This window comes from Amia ocellicauda, chromosome 22 (genome assembly GCF_036373705.1).
Source record: "Amia ocellicauda isolate fAmiCal2 chromosome 22, fAmiCal2.hap1, whole genome shotgun sequence".
In the NCBI taxonomy this organism is placed as follows: domain Eukaryota; kingdom Metazoa; phylum Chordata; class Actinopteri; order Amiiformes; family Amiidae; genus Amia; species Amia ocellicauda.
The window spans coordinates 22,732,588-22,748,543 of NC_089871.1; the positions used below are offsets into that span (position 1 = coordinate 22,732,588).

General features: G+C 38.8%; 8 non-coding genes across 8 annotated transcripts; all 8 read left to right on the plus strand.

The window, feature by feature from the left end:
• The first annotated feature begins 1,695 nt into the window (after window positions 1-1,695).
• trnas-uga (transfer RNA serine (anticodon UGA)) lies at window positions 1,696-1,778 on the plus strand. Its single transcript has one exon. It is a non-coding gene; the product is annotated as a tRNA-Ser (tRNA).
• A 1,235-nt stretch (window positions 1,779-3,013) lies between these two features.
• trnal-uaa (transfer RNA leucine (anticodon UAA)) lies at window positions 3,014-3,096 on the plus strand. The gene has a single exon. It is a non-coding gene; the product is annotated as a tRNA-Leu (tRNA).
• Window positions 3,097-5,663: 2,567 nt separating this feature from the next.
• trnas-uga (transfer RNA serine (anticodon UGA)) lies at window positions 5,664-5,746 on the plus strand. The gene has a single exon. It is a non-coding gene; the product is annotated as a tRNA-Ser (tRNA).
• Window positions 5,747-6,981: 1,235 nt separating this feature from the next.
• trnal-uaa (transfer RNA leucine (anticodon UAA)) lies at window positions 6,982-7,064 on the plus strand. The gene has a single exon. It is a non-coding gene; the product is annotated as a tRNA-Leu (tRNA).
• Window positions 7,065-9,614: 2,550 nt separating this feature from the next.
• On the plus strand, window positions 9,615-9,697 carry trnas-uga (transfer RNA serine (anticodon UGA)). The gene has a single exon. It is a non-coding gene; the product is annotated as a tRNA-Ser (tRNA).
• A 1,235-nt stretch (window positions 9,698-10,932) lies between these two features.
• Window positions 10,933-11,015, plus strand: trnal-uaa (transfer RNA leucine (anticodon UAA)). The gene has a single exon. It is a non-coding gene; the product is annotated as a tRNA-Leu (tRNA).
• A 2,567-nt stretch (window positions 11,016-13,582) lies between these two features.
• trnas-uga (transfer RNA serine (anticodon UGA)) lies at window positions 13,583-13,665 on the plus strand. The gene has a single exon. It is a non-coding gene; the product is annotated as a tRNA-Ser (tRNA).
• A 1,235-nt stretch (window positions 13,666-14,900) lies between these two features.
• Window positions 14,901-14,983, plus strand: trnal-uaa (transfer RNA leucine (anticodon UAA)). Its single transcript has one exon. It is a non-coding gene; the product is annotated as a tRNA-Leu (tRNA).
• The last annotated feature ends 973 nt before the right edge of the window (window positions 14,984-15,956 follow it).

Genomic DNA, 15,956 nt, shown 5'->3' on the forward strand with positions numbered 1-15,956 from the left:
TGGCACCGAGTGCTTTTACTCTACTGATCAATACGCGATTGCTACTGCACGTAGTACAGAGTGCAATAACGCAGGCACATCGCATTGAAAATAGCGATTCGTGGATATTATCCATGGAGGAGTATTTATTGCAATGCTGTCCCGAGCTGTCAGGTATGCAGGCTAAATATATAGTAAATCGTTTATGGAAATACAACACTACTGTGAATGAAAGCAGTGTATGTTGAAAACTAGGTTTACACGATGTTGAATCCGTTTACTTTAGTGTACAATTATGTTTTGATAAATGCAATAGTTGTTTTTGAAGTATAAAATATTGCTTTTGAGCATTATTCCAATATTTACGTTTACACTTGTTTCATTCTCTTATTATATGCCGTTTTTGAGATTTTTGGCTTATTGTAGGCTATCTCGTTATTCATGTTTTGACAGCAGTGTGTGCGTTTAGAAAAATGTGCTTTGTTATTTATAGCAATAATATTAATGTTTTATGATCATATTTTCATTGAAATGCTACATTTGTGCTATGTAAATGTTGGATTTGATGTTCATGCATAAAACTTCTGAGTTTTATACGATAGTTTGCCTTTGATTGTCATTACACAGCTGTTAAAGAGCTGTCGGTTACAATGACCGGCTTTGGTGCTTGTAGGTAGTTCGAAATGTCGGCACGTCAAACTACTCAAGTAAATGTAAAAAGTAGAACGTTGAAAAACTACTCGGAGTACAACGTACGTCGTTATTGTAACACTGCCAGCCAGCCAGGAAATCAACAATAAGTCTATTAACAGTAAATTAACAATAAGGACTTTTGAAACACACTTTAATGGACTTGAAGTAGTTCTAGGTTTGTATGATCAGTTTTTCTGGAGTTGTCATGATTGAATTTTAAGGAATGTTAGAAACTTGCGATTCATCTATTGTGTATCAAAACGTGCGCATGTACATTAACAATACAAATAATAAAACAAATGTACACAATAAATTGTGTAAACTGGTGTATAAATCGGTATGCACATATCTTAGCAGACATAGACAATTATAAAACATAAAGAACCAGTTATTACAATAGCATGAAACTGAAATATTACATAGCCTATGATGCAACATGAAAGCGCTTTGAAATGGCTCCATTACAGCTGCGTGCATCAATGCAGTAAACGTGTTTTTCAACACTACAGTGCCCTATAATATAAAATAATTAGCAGTCATGATCAAACAGGTGACTGATCAAAGCATTGATCCAGAGACCTGGGTTTGCAACATGATCAAGATTGAATATCAAAGGAGAGTTAGGAACTTCCTAAGCCGGTCACAGGACAGGCAAACTGGAGTTATATCAGGTGCAAATCTGCCAAAAAATCCATAAAAAAATAGTGAAAATAAGATATGAATATATGATGTGAAGAAAAGGAATCAACATTTCAGGAATCAACTGATTTTAATTCAAATATTGAGTAGCATGTCAGAATGGAAATTCTTGAGAACAAATGTGAAATTCACATATATGGAGATATTCACTATCTGCTGTTGTTTTGTTTTAGCTGATACTTGAATACATTTCGGTTTGGGCAAGTCAAATAAATAAATAGATAAATCGCGACCCCAGACCCCAGTCTTAAATTTACTTTGACACTGGTGTCCTGGTGTCCTTTGTATTATAGCCCCACATACTGCAGCGTCTGACGGGAGGAGGCTGTGATGGCCGAGTGGTTAAGGCGTTGGACTTGAAATCCAATGGGGTCATCCCTGCGCAGGTTCAAATCCTGCGCACAGCGAAAGGCTTTTCAATCTGTGTCCATGTAACAGCAAGTGTCTTCAGGACAGCACACACATGAATCTAATGTGATCAAGGTGAGTGTCACTATTGATCTTCTTTCCAGACTTGGAAGATAGCATGTGTTTGTTTCTTTCTCAACTGTGTGCAAGGCAAACCTGTTTCTGTTTGTGCCTTTTCATTGATGAGTTTTCATTACGGGGAAATAGCCAGCAACATCCTGGATGATGACGCAGAGTATACATACTCAAACATTATGAAGCAGTTGTTTTTAGCATGCATGCCAGAGCACATCTGCATCGACTCGAACACATATGCGTTTGAAATCAGTGAAAAGTACAGGCATGTAAATGCATTCTTACAATTGTTATTATGAACTGTTAGTAGTAATAACAATCGTAATAATAATATTCAGTTGACTTGCAGAGGCACGGCACTTTGTATTGACTTTAACATGATTTCAAATGATTTCCTTGAATAGGGAATAAACATATTAAATCAATATCACATAAGTGCGATACAGGGACAATGAACCAAACTATTGTGATTGCGTTGCTATATTGAGCAATTTATCTGAAGACATGGCTTTTGAAGGCAACCACCTTTCCCTGTGCTGTGTAGTTCTGTGGAGCATGTAGATAGTTGCGCTGCTTGCAAAATAGATGATATCTCTTAAATAGTTGTTTGGGAACTTCTGTGTCTCTCTACAACCAACACATCCTAGTGTGACTATGTAAAAAAGGCATCGACATTGAATCGTGTTTGTTACAGTACACAGCCACAACACAAGCCATACAATAGATAACTGTAGTGTTTCATAGAATATGGGAGGGAGCTGTGCTGCCCGAGAGAGGTGTGATTGATGAGTGCTTAAGGTGTTGGACTTCAAATCAGATGGGTTCATGGCTCTTCAGGTTCACATCCTGCTGAGGTTGCTCAGTCTCTTAATGTCTTTGCTTATGCTCACGGAAACCCTAACTTCTAAAGGACAATCGTATGCTTGTGTCACTATAAAGTGATGCTGCTGAGGATAATCTCGATGGAAAGGCTCTGGGTATCGTCTTCCAATCGATTGGATGCAGTTTGGAAAATAAGCATTGTGCTTTGTGGCAACATACAGAGTCGACATTACTATTACAACTAAACAAGGTCCGAGAACGTAGACGCAAACCTAAACAAAAACATTCAGTCCTTTACAACATCATGTTATGAAACGCTTTGTCATTTCCAAACAAGACCAGGATGGCCGAGTGGTAAAGGCGTTAGACTTAAGTTCTAATGGACATATGTCTGCGTGGGTTCGAACCCCACTCCTGGTAATGCTTTTTGCTCCATGGAAGGACAATACTATGTATTCACTTGAGAGTTCAGGCTGTGCCGCTGGGATGTGATGAGGGGAGTAGGGAACCTCTAGCAGAGCTTGAACTGTGTGATTGAGATGTAAGTCAGACATTAAGACAAACAACGAGGTTTCGAGTACATGCGTACATCTTTTTCCTCTGTGTTCATTAACGGGACCGATGCCGGAGTACTCCTTTAGGAAGCAGAGGTGGAAAGAGTACTGAAAAATCCTACTCAAGTAGAAGTACTGTTACTTTGATGACATTTTACTCAAGCACAAGTAAAAGTACTGGTATTAACACTAGAAACGCCAAGTCGGTCAATTTGACCAATGTGGTTATTAGAGTTTGAATTACTCTGTCTTCCTATTCACACTGTGCCTACCTGTTCTTGGCTTTTCCTAAGTATATGTATTAAACATGTCTACAACGTTTTAACCGCATGAACACAAAAATAAAAAAGTCTTGAACACATTTACGTAGAATAGCCAGAATCGGGTAATTTTCACCGGCCATTTACAGACATAATAACTCAAATATAACGCATTATCCTGCCTTCCCTTTACAATACAGTCAGTCTGGCGCTCAAGAGGTGATCTCTACCAGTCTACAGTCTTTCATGTGCTTACAGGTGTTTTCTTAAAACTGTAGTGAGGATTGACTGGATACAGTGATTACCCCGCAAATAAACACGGATTCGAAACGGAGATTGAAGAGAGCTCGTTTTGGAAATGCCGTGTATGTAAACATGACTGATTCAGGGGGCATCAGTGATACTGGGAATGACAGTGATGATTCGTGGGTCTGTGCCAGTGTTGTGAAAACATCGCGAGTGAAACGCCCGGTCCAAATGGCACCGAGTGCTTTTACTCTACTGATCAATACGCGATTGCTACTGCACGTAGTACAGAGTGCAATAACGCAGGCACATCGCATTGAAAATAGCGATTCGTGGATATTATCCATGGAGGAGTATTTATTGCAATGCTGTCCCGAGCTGTCAGGTATGCAGGCTAAATATATAGTAAATCGTTTATGGAAATACAACACTACTGTGAATGAAAGCAGTGTATGTTGAAAACTAGGTTTACACGATGTTGAATCCGTTTACTTTAGTGTACAATTATGTTTTGATAAATGCAATAGTTGTTTTTGAAGTATAAAATATTGCTTTTGAGCATTATTCCAATATTTACGTTTACACTTGTTTCATTCTCTTATTATATGCCGTTTTTGAGATTTTTGGCTTATTGTAGGCTATCTCGTTATTCATGTTTTGACAGCAGTGTGTGCGTTTAGAAAAATGTGCTTTGTTATTTATAGCAATAATATTAATGTTTTATGATCATATTTTCATTGAAATGCTACATTTGTGCTATGTAAATGTTGGATTTGATGTTCATGCATAAAACTTCTGAGTTTTATACGATAGTTTGCCTTTGATTGTCATTACACAGCTGTTAAAGAGCTGTCGGTTACAATGACCGGCTTTGGTGCTTGTAGGTAGTTCGAAATGTCGGCACGTCAAACTACTCAAGTAAATGTAAAAAGTAGAACGTTGAAAAACTACTCGGAGTACAACGTACGTCGTTATTGTAACACTGCCAGCCAGCCAGGAAATCAACAATAAGTCTATTAACAGTAAATTAACAATAAGGACTTTTGAAACACACTTTAATGGACTTGAAGTAGTTCTAGGTTTGTATGATCAGTTTTTCTGGAGTTGTCATGATTGAATTTTAAGGAATGTTAGAAACTTGCGATTCATCTATTGTGTATCAAAACGTGCGCATGTACATTAACAATACAAATAATAAAACAAATGTACACAATAAATTGTGTAAACTGGTGTATAAATCGGTATGCACATATCTTAGCAGACATAGACAATTATAAAACATAAAGAACCAGTTATTACAATAGCATGAAACTGAAATATTACATAGCCTATGATGCAACATGAAAGCGCTTTGAAATGGCTCCATTACAGCTGCGTGCATCAATGCAGTAAACGTGTTTTTCAACACTACAGTGCCCTATAATATAAAATAATTAGCAGTCATGATCAAACAGGTGACTGATCAAAGCATTGATCCAGAGACCTGGGTTTGCAACATGATCAAGATTGAATATCAAAGGAGAGTTAGGAACTTCCTAAGCCGGTCACAGGACAGGCAAACTGGAGTTATATCAGGTGCAAATCTGCCAAAAAATCCATAAAAAAATAGTGAAAATAAGATATGAATATATGATGTGAAGAAAAGGAATCAACATTTCAGGAATCAACTGATTTTAATTCAAATATTGAGTAGCATGTCAGAATGGAAATTCTTGAGAACAAATGTGAAATTCACATATATGGAGATATTCACTATCTGCTGTTGTTTTGTTTTAGCTGATACTTGAATACATTTCGGTTTGGGCAAGTCAAATAAATAAATAGATAAATCGCGACCCCAGACCCCAGTCTTAAATTTACTTTGACACTGGTGTCCTGGTGTCCTTTGTATTATAGCCCCACATACTGCAGCGTCTGACGGGAGGAGGCTGTGATGGCCGAGTGGTTAAGGCGTTGGACTTGAAATCCAATGGGGTCATCCCTGCGCAGGTTCAAATCCTGCGCACAGCGAAAGGCTTTTCAATCTGTGTCCATGTAACAGCAAGTGTCTTCAGGACAGCACACACATGAATCTAATGTGATCAAGGTGAGTGTCACTATTGATCTTCTTTCCAGACTTGGAAGATAGCATGTGTTTGTTTCTTTCTCAACTGTGTGCAAGGCAAACCTGTTTCTGTTTGTGCCTTTTCATTGATGAGTTTTCATTACGGGGAAATAGCCAGCAACATCCTGGATGATGACGCAGAGTATACATACTCAAACATTATGAAGCAGTTGTTTTTAGCATGCATGCCAGAGCACATCTGCATCGACTCGAACACATATGCGTTTGAAATCAGTGAAAAGTACAGGCATGTAAATGCATTCTTACAATTGTTATTATGAACTGTTAGTAGTAATAACAATCGTAATAATAATATTCAGTTGACTTGCAGAGGCACGGCACTTTGTATTGACTTTAACATGATTTCAAATGATTTCCTTGAATAGGGAATAAACATATTAAATCAATATCACATAAGTGCGATACAGGGACAATGAACCAAACTATTGTGATTGCGTTGCTATATTGAGCAATTTATCTGAAGACATGGCTTTTGAAGGCAACCACCTTTCCCTGTGCTGTGTAGTTCTGTGGAGCATGTAGATAGTTGCGCTGCTTGCAAAATAGATGATATCTCTTAAATAGTTGTTTGGGAACTTCTGTGTCTCTCTACAACCAACACATCCTAGTGTGACTATGTAAAAAAGGCATCGACATTGAATCGTGTTTGTTACAGTACACAGCCACAACACAAGCCATACAATAGATAACTGTAGTGTTTCATAGAATATGGGAGGGAGCTGTGCTGCCCGAGAGAGGTGTGATTGATGAGTGCTTAAGGTGTTGGACTTCAAATCAGATGGGTTCATGGCTCTTCAGGTTCACATCCTGCTGAGGTTGCTCAGTCTCTTAATGTCTTTGCTTATGCTCACGGAAACCCTAACTTCTAAAGGACAATCGTATGCTTGTGTCACTATAAAGTGATGCTGCTGAGGATAATCTCGATGGAAAGGCTCTGGGTATCGTCTTCCAATCGATTGGATGCAGTTTGGAAAATAAGCATTGTGCTTTGTGGCAACATACAGAGTCGACATTACTATTACAACTAAACAAGGTCCGAGAACGTAGACGCAAACCTAAACAAAAACATTCAGTCCTTTACAACATCATGTTATGAAACGCTTTGTCATTTCCAAACAAGACCAGGATGGCCGAGTGGTAAAGGCGTTAGACTTAAGTTCTAATGGACATATGTCTGCGTGGGTTCGAACCCCACTCCTGGTAATGCTTTTTGCTCCATGGAAGGACAATACTATGTATTCACTTGAGAGTTCAGGCTGTGCCGCTGGGATGTGATGAGGGGAGTAGGGAACCTCTAGCAGAGCTTGAACTGTGTGATTGAGATGTAAGTCAGACATTAAGACAAACAACGAGGTTTCGAGTACATGCGTACATCTTTTTCCTCTGTGTTCATTAACGGGACCGATGCCGGAGTACTCCTTTAGGAAGCAGAGGTGGAAAGAGTACTGAAAAATCCTACTCAAGTAGAAGTACTGTTACTTTGATGACATTTTACTCAAGCACAAGTAAAAGTACTGGTATTAACACTAGAAACGCCAAGTCGGTCAATTTGACCAATGTGGTTATTAGAGTTTGAATTACTCTGTCTTCCTATTCACACTGTGCCTACCTGTTCTTGGCTTTTCCTAAGTATATGTATTAAACATGTCTACAACGTTTTAACCGCATGAACACAAAAATAAAAAAGTCTTGAACACATTTACGTAGAATAGCCAGAATCGGGTAATTTTCACCGGCCATTTACAGACATAATAACTCAAATATAACGCATTATCCTGCCTTCCCTTTACAATACAGTCAGTCTGGCGCTCAAGAGGTGATCTCTACCAGTCTACAGTCTTTCATGTGCTTACAGGTGTTTTCTTAAAACTGTAGTGAGGATTGACTGGATACAGTGATTACCCCGCAAATAAACACGGATTCGAAACGGAGATTGAAGAGAGCTCGTTTTGGAAATGCCGTGTATGTAAACATGACTGATTCAGGGGGCATCAGTGATACTGGGAATGACAGTGATGATTCGTGGGTCTGTGCCAGTGTTGTGAAAACATCGCGAGTGAAACGCCCGGTCCAAATGGCACCGAGTGCTTTTACTCTACTGATCAATACGCGATTGCTACTGCACGTAGTACAGAGTGCAATAACGCAGGCACATCGCATTGAAAATAGCGATTCGTGGACATTATCAGTGGAGGAGTATTTATTGCAATGCTGTCCCGAGCTGTCAGGTATGCAGGCTAAATATATAGTAAATCGTTTATGGAAATACAACACTACTGTGAATGAAAGCAGTGTATGTTGAAAACTAGGTTTACACGATGTTGAATCCGTTTACTTTAGTGTACAATTATGTTTTGATAAATGCAATAGTTGTTTTTGAAGTATAAAATATTGCTTTTGAGCATTATTCCAATATTTACGTTTACACTTGTTTCATTCTCTTATTATATGCCGTTTTTGAGATTTTTGGCTTATTGTAGGCTATCTCGTTATTCATGTTTTGACAGCAGTGTGTGCGTTTAGAAAAATGTGCTTTGTTATTTATAGCAATAATATTAATGTTTTATGATCATATTTTCATTGAAATGCTACATTTGTGCTATGTAAATGTTGGATTTGATGTTCATGCATAAAACTTCTGAGTTTTATACGATAGTTTGCCTTTGATTGTCATTACACAGCTGTTAAAGAGCTGTCGGTTACAATGACCGGCTTTGGTGCTTGTAGGTAGTTCGAAATGTCGGCACGTCAAACTACTCAAGTAAATGTAAAAAGTAGAACGTTGAAAAACTACTCGGAGTACAACGTACGTCGTTATTGTAACACTGCCAGCCAGCCAGGAAATCAACAATAAGTCTATTAACAGTAAATTAACAATAAGGACTTTTGAAACACACTTTAATGGACTTGAAGTAGTTCTAGGTTTGTATGATCAGTTTTTCTGGAGTTGTCATGATTGAATTTTAAGGAATGTTAGAAACTTGCGATTCATCTATTGTGTATCAAAACGTGCGCATGTACATTAACAATACAAATAATAAAACAAATGTACACAATAAATTGTGTAAACTGGTGTATAAATCGGTATGCACATATCTTAGCAGACATAGACAATTATAAAACATAAAGAACCAGTTATTACAATAGCATGAAACTGAAATATTACATAGCCTATGATGCAACATGAAAGCGCTTTGAAATGGCTCCATTACAGCTGCGTGCATCAATGCAGTAAACGTGTTTTTCAACACTACAGTGCCCTATAATATAAAATAATTAGCAGTCATGATCAAACAGGTGACTGATCAAAGCATTGATCCAGAGACCTGGGTTTGCAACATGATCAAGATTGAATATCAAAGGAGAGTTAGGAACTTCCTAAGCCGGTCACAGGACAGGCAAACTGGAGTTATATCAGGTGCAAATCTGCCAAAAAATCCATAAAAAAATAGTGAAAATAAGATATGAATATATGATGTGAAGAAAAGGAATCAACATTTCAGGAATCAACTGATTTTAATTCAAATATTGAGTAGCATGTCAGAATGGAAATTCTTGAGAACAAATGTGAAATTCACACATCTGCTGTTGTTTTGTTTTAGCTGATACTTGAATACATTTCGGTTTGGGCAAGTCAAATAAATAAATAGATAAATCGCGACCCCAGACCCCAGTCTTAAATTTACTTTGACACTGGTGTCCTGGTGTCCTTTGTATTATAGCCCCACATACTGCAGCGTCTGACGGGAGGAGGCTGTGATGGCCGAGTGGTTAAGGCGTTGGACTTGAAATCCAATGGGGTCATCCCTGCGCAGGTTCAAATCCTGCGCACAGCGAAAGGCTTTTCAATCTGTGTCCATGTAACAGCAAGTGTCTTCAGGACAGCACACACATGAATCTAATGTGATCAAGGTGAGTGTCACTATTGATCTTCTTTCCAGACTTGGAAGATAGCATGTGTTTGTTTCTTTCTCAACTGTGTGCAAGGCAGACCAGTTTCTGTTTGTGCCTTTTCATTGATGAGTTTTCATTACGGGGAAATAGCCAGCAACATCCTGGATGATGACGCAGAGTATACATACTCAAACATTATGAAGCAGTTGTTTTTAGCATGCATGCCAGAGCACATCTGCATCGACTCGAACACATATGCGTTTGAAATCAGTGAAAAGTACAGGCATGTAAATGCATTCTTACAATTGTTATTATGAACTGTTAGTAGTAATAACAATCGTAATAATAATATTCAGTTGACTTGCAGAGGCACGGCACTTTGTATTGACTTTAACATGATTTCAAATGATTTCCTTGAATAGGGAATAAACATATTAAATCAATATCACATAAGTGCGATACAGGGACAATGAACCAAACTATTGTGATTGCGTTGCTATATTGAGCAATTTATCTGAAGACATGGCTTTTGAAGGCAACCACCTTTCCCTGTGCTGTGTAGTTCTGTGGAGCATGTAGATAGTTGCGCTGCTTGCAAAATAGATGATATCTCTTAAATAGTTGTTTGGGAACTTCTGTGTCTCTCTACAACCAACACATCCTAGTGTGACTATGTAAAAAAGGCATCGACATTGAATCGTGTTTGTTACAGTACACAGCCACAACACAAGCCATACAATAGATAACTGTAGTGTTTCATAGAATATGGGAGGGAGCTGTGCTGCCCGAGAGAGGTGTGATTGATGAGTGCTTAAGGTGTTGGACTTCAAATCAGATGGGTTCATGGCTCTTCAGGTTCACATCCTGCTGAGGTTGCTCAGTCTCTTAATGTCTTTGCTTATGCTCACGGAAACCCTAACTTCTAAAGGACAATCGTATGCTTGTGTCACTATAAAGTGATGCTGCTGAGGATAATCTCGATGGAAAGGCTCTGGGTATCGTCTTCCAATCGATTGGATGCAGTTTGGAAAATAAGCATTGTGCTTTGTGGCAACATACAGAGTCGACATTACTATTACAACTAAACAAGGTCCGAGAACGTAGACGCAAACCTAAACAAAAACATTCAGTCCTTTACAACATCATGTTATGAAACGCTTTGTCATTTCCAAACAAGACCAGGATGGCCGAGTGGTAAAGGCGTTAGACTTAAGTTCTAATGGACATATGTCTGCGTGGGTTCGAACCCCACTCCTGGTAATGCTTTTTGCTCCATGGAAGGACAATACTATGTATTCACTTGAGAGTTCAGGCTGTGCCGCTGGGATGTGATGAGGGGAGTAGGGAACCTCTAGCAGAGCTTGAACTGTGTGATTGAGATGTAAGTCAGACATTAAGACAAACAACGAGGTTTCGAGTACATGCGTACATCTTTTTCCTCTGTGTTCATTAACGGGACCGATGCCGGAGTACTCCTTTAGGAAGCAGAGGTGGAAAGAGTACTGAAAAATCCTACTCAAGTAGAAGTACTGTTACTTTGATGACATTTTACTCAAGCACAAGTAAAAGTACTGGTATTAACACTAGAAACGCCAAGTCGGTCAATTTGACCAATGTGGTTATTAGAGTTTGAATTACTCTGTCTTCCTATTCACACTGTGCCTACCTGTTCTTGGCTTTTCCTAAGTATATGTATTAAACATGTCTACAACGTTTTAACCGCATGAACACAAAAATAAAAAAGTCTTGAACACATTTACGTAGAATAGCCAGAATCGGGTAATTTTCACCGGCCATTTACAGACATAATAACTCAAATATAACGCATTATCCTGCCTTCCCTTTACAATACAGTCAGTCTGGCGCTCAAGAGGTGATCTCTACCAGTCTACAGTCTTTCATGTGCTTACAGGTGTTTTCTTAAAACTGTAGTGAGGATTGACTGGATACAGTGATTACCCCGCAAATAAACACGGATTCGAAACGGAGATTGAAGAGAGCTCGTTTTGGAAATGCCGTGTATGTAAACATGACTGATTCAGGGGGCATCAGTGATACTGGGAATGACAGTGATGATTCGTGGGTCTGTGCCAGTGTTGTGAAAACATCGCGAGTGAAACGCCCGGTCCAAATGGCACCGAGTGCTTTTACTCTACTGATCAATACGCGATTGCTACTGCACGTAGTACAGAGTGCAATAACGCAGGCACATCGCATTGAAAATAGCGATTCGTGGACATTATCAGTGGAGGAGTATTTATTGCAATGCTGTCCCGAGCTGTCAGGTATGCAGGCTAAATATATAGTAAATCGTTTATGGAAATACAACACTACTGTGAATGAAAGCAGTGTATGTTGAAAACTAGGTTTACACGATGTTGAATCCGTTTACTTTAGTGTACAATTATGTTTTGATAAATGCAATAGTTGTTTTTGAAGTATAAAATATTGCTTTTGAGCATTATTCCAATATTTACGTTTACACTTGTTTCATTCTCTTATTATATGCCGTTTTTGAGATTTTTGGCTTATTGTAGGCTATCTCGTTATTCATGTTTTGACAGCAGTGTGTGCGTTTAGAAAAATGTGCTTTGTTATTTATAGCAATAATATTAATGTTTTATGATCATATTTTCATTGAAATGCTACATTTGTGCTATGTAAATGTTGGATTTGATGTTCATGCATAAAACTTCTGAGTTTTATACGATAGTTTGCCTTTGATTGTCATTACACAGCTGTTAAAGAGCTGTCGGTTACAATGACCGGCTTTGGTGCTTGTAGGTAGTTCGAAATGTCGGCACGTCAAACTACTCAAGTAAATGTAAAAAGTAGAACGTTGAAAAACTACTCGGAGTACAACGTACGTCGTTATTGTAACACTGCCAGCCAGCCAGGAAATCAACAATAAGTCTATTAACAGTAAATTAACAATAAGGACTTTTGAAACACACTTTAATGGACTTGAAGTAGTTCTAGGTTTGTATGATCAGTTTTTCTGGAGTTGTCATGATTGAATTTTAAGGAATGTTAGAAACTTGCGATTCATCTATTGTGTATCAAAACGTGCGCATGTACATTAACAATACAAATAATAAAACAAATGTACACAATAAATTGTGTAAACTGGTGTATAAATCGGTATGCACATATCTTAGCAGACATAGACAATTATAAAACATAAAGAACCAGTTATTACAATAGCATGAAACTGAAATATTACATAGCCTATGATGCAACATGAAAGCGCTTTGAAATGGCTCCATTACAGCTGCGTGCATCAATGCAGTAAACGTGTTTTTCAACACTACAGTGCCCTATAATATAAAATAATTAGCAGTCATGATCAAACAGGTGACTGATCAAAGCATTGATCCAGAGACCTGGGTTTGCAACATGATCAAGATTGAATATCAAAGGAGAGTTAGGAACTTCCTAAGCCGGTCACAGGACAGGCAAACTGGAGTTATATCAGGTGCAAATCTGCCAAAAAATCCATAAAAAAATAGTGAAAATAAGATATGAATATATGATGTGAAGAAAAGGAATCAACATTTCAGGAATCAACTGATTTTAATTCAAATATTGAGTAGCATGTCAGAATGGAAATTCTTGAGAACAAATGTGAAATTCACATATATGGAGATATTCACTATCTGCTGTTGTTTTGTTTTAGCTGATACTTGAATACATTTCGGTTTGGGCAAGTCAAATAAATAAATAGATAAATCGCGACCCCAGACCCCAGTCTTAAATTTACTTTGACACTGGTGTCCTGGTGTCCTTTGTATTATAGCCCCACATACTGCAGCGTCTGACGGGAGGAGGCTGTGATGGCCGAGTGGTTAAGGCGTTGGACTTGAAATCCAATGGGGTCATCCCTGCGCAGGTTCAAATCCTGCGCACAGCGAAAGGCTTTTCAATCTGTGTCCATGTAACAGCAAGTGTCTTCAGGACAGCACACACATGAATCTAATGTGATCAAGGTGAGTGTCACTATTGATCTTCTTTCCAGACTTGGAAGATAGCATGTGTTTGTTTCTTTCTCAACTGTGTGCAAGGCAGACCTGTTTCTGTTTGTGCCTTTTCATTGATGAGTTTTCATTACGGGGAAATAGCCAGCAACATCCTGGATGATGACGCAGAGTATACATACTCAAACATTATGAAGCAGTTGTTTTTAGCATGCATGCCAGAGCACATCTGCATCGACTCGAACACATATGCGTTTGAAATCAGTGAAAAGTACAGGCATGTAAATGCATTCTTACAATTGTTATTATGAACTGTTAGTAGTAATAACAATCGTAATAATAATATTCAGTTGACTTGCAGAGGCACGGCACTTTGTATTGACTTTAACATGATTTCAAATGATTTCCTTGAATAGGGAATAAACATATTAAATCAATATCACATAAGTGCGATACAGGGACAATGAACCAAACTATTGTGATTGCGTTGCTATATTGAGCAATTTATCTGAAGACATGGCTTTTGAAGGCAACCACCTTTCCCTGTGCTGTGTAGTTCTGTGGAGCATGTAGATAGTTGCGCTGCTTGCAAAATAGATGATATCTCTTAAATAGTTGTTTGGGAACTTCTGTGTCTCTCTACAACCAACACATCCTAGTGTGACTATGTAAAAAAGGCATCGACATTGAATCGTGTTTGTTACAGTACACAGCCACAACACAAGCCATACAATAGATAACTGTAGTGTTTCATAGAATATGGGAGGGAGCTGTGCTGCCCGAGAGAGGTGTGATTGATGAGTGCTTAAGGTGTTGGACTTCAAATCAGATGGGTTCATGGCTCTTCAGGTTCACATCCTGCTGAGGTTGCTCAGTCTCTTAATGTCTTTGCTTATGCTCACGGAAACCCTAACTTCTAAAGGACAATCGTATGCTTGTGTCACTATAAAGTGATGCTGCTGAGGATAATCTCGATGGAAAGGCTCTGGGTATCGTCTTCCAATCGATTGGATGCAGTTTGGAAAATAAGCATTGTGCTTTGTGGCAACATACAGAGTCGACATTACTATTACAACTAAACAAGGTCCGAGAACGTAGACGCAAACCTAAACAAAAACATTCAGTCCTTTACAACATCATGTTATGAAACGCTTTGTCATTTCCAAACAAGACCAGGATGGCCGAGTGGTAAAGGCGTTAGACTTAAGTTCTAATGGACATATGTCTGCGTGGGTTCGAACCCCACTCCTGGTAATGCTTTTTGCTCCATGGAAGGACAATACGATGTATTCACTTGAGAGTTCAGGCTGTGCCGCTGGGATGTGATGAGGGGAGTAGGGAACCTCTAGCAGAGCTTGAACTGTGTGATTGAGATGTAAGTCAGACATTAAGACAAACAACGAGGTTTCGAGTACATGCGTACATCTTTTTCCTCTGTGTTCATTAACGGGACCGATGCCGGAGTACTCCTTTAGGAAGCAGAGGTGGAAAGAGTACTGAAAAATCCTACTCAAGTAGAAGTACTGTTACTTTGATGACATTTTACTCAAGCACAAGTAAAAGTACTGGTATTAACACTAGAAACGCCAAGTCGGTCAATTTGACCAATGTGGTTATTAGAGATAGAATTACTCTGTCTTCCTATTCACACTGTGCCTACCTGTTCTTGGCTTTTCCTAAGTATATGTATTAAACATGTCTACAACGTTTTAACCGCATGAACACAAAAATAAAAAAGTCTTGAACACATTTACGTAGAATAGCCAGAATCGGGTAATTTTCACCGGCCATTTACAGACATAATAACTCAAATATAACGCATTATCCTGCCTTCCCTTTACAATACAGTCAGTCTGGCGCTCAAGAGGTGATCTCTACCAGTCTACAGTCTTTCATGTGCTTACAGGTGTTTTCTTAAAACTGTAGTGAGGATTGACTGGATACAGTGATTACCCCGCAAATAAACACGGATTCGAAACGGAGATTGAAGAGAGCTCGTTTTGGAAATGCCGTGTATGTAAACATGACTGATTCAGGGGGCATCAGTGATACTGGGAATGACAGTGATGATTCGTGGGTCTGTGCCAGTGTTGTGAAAACATCGCGAGTGAAACGCCCGGTCCAAATGGCACCGAGTGCTTTTACTCTACTGATCAATACGCGATTGCTACTGCACGTAGTACAGAGTGCAATAACGCAGGCACATCGCATTGAAAATAGCGATTCG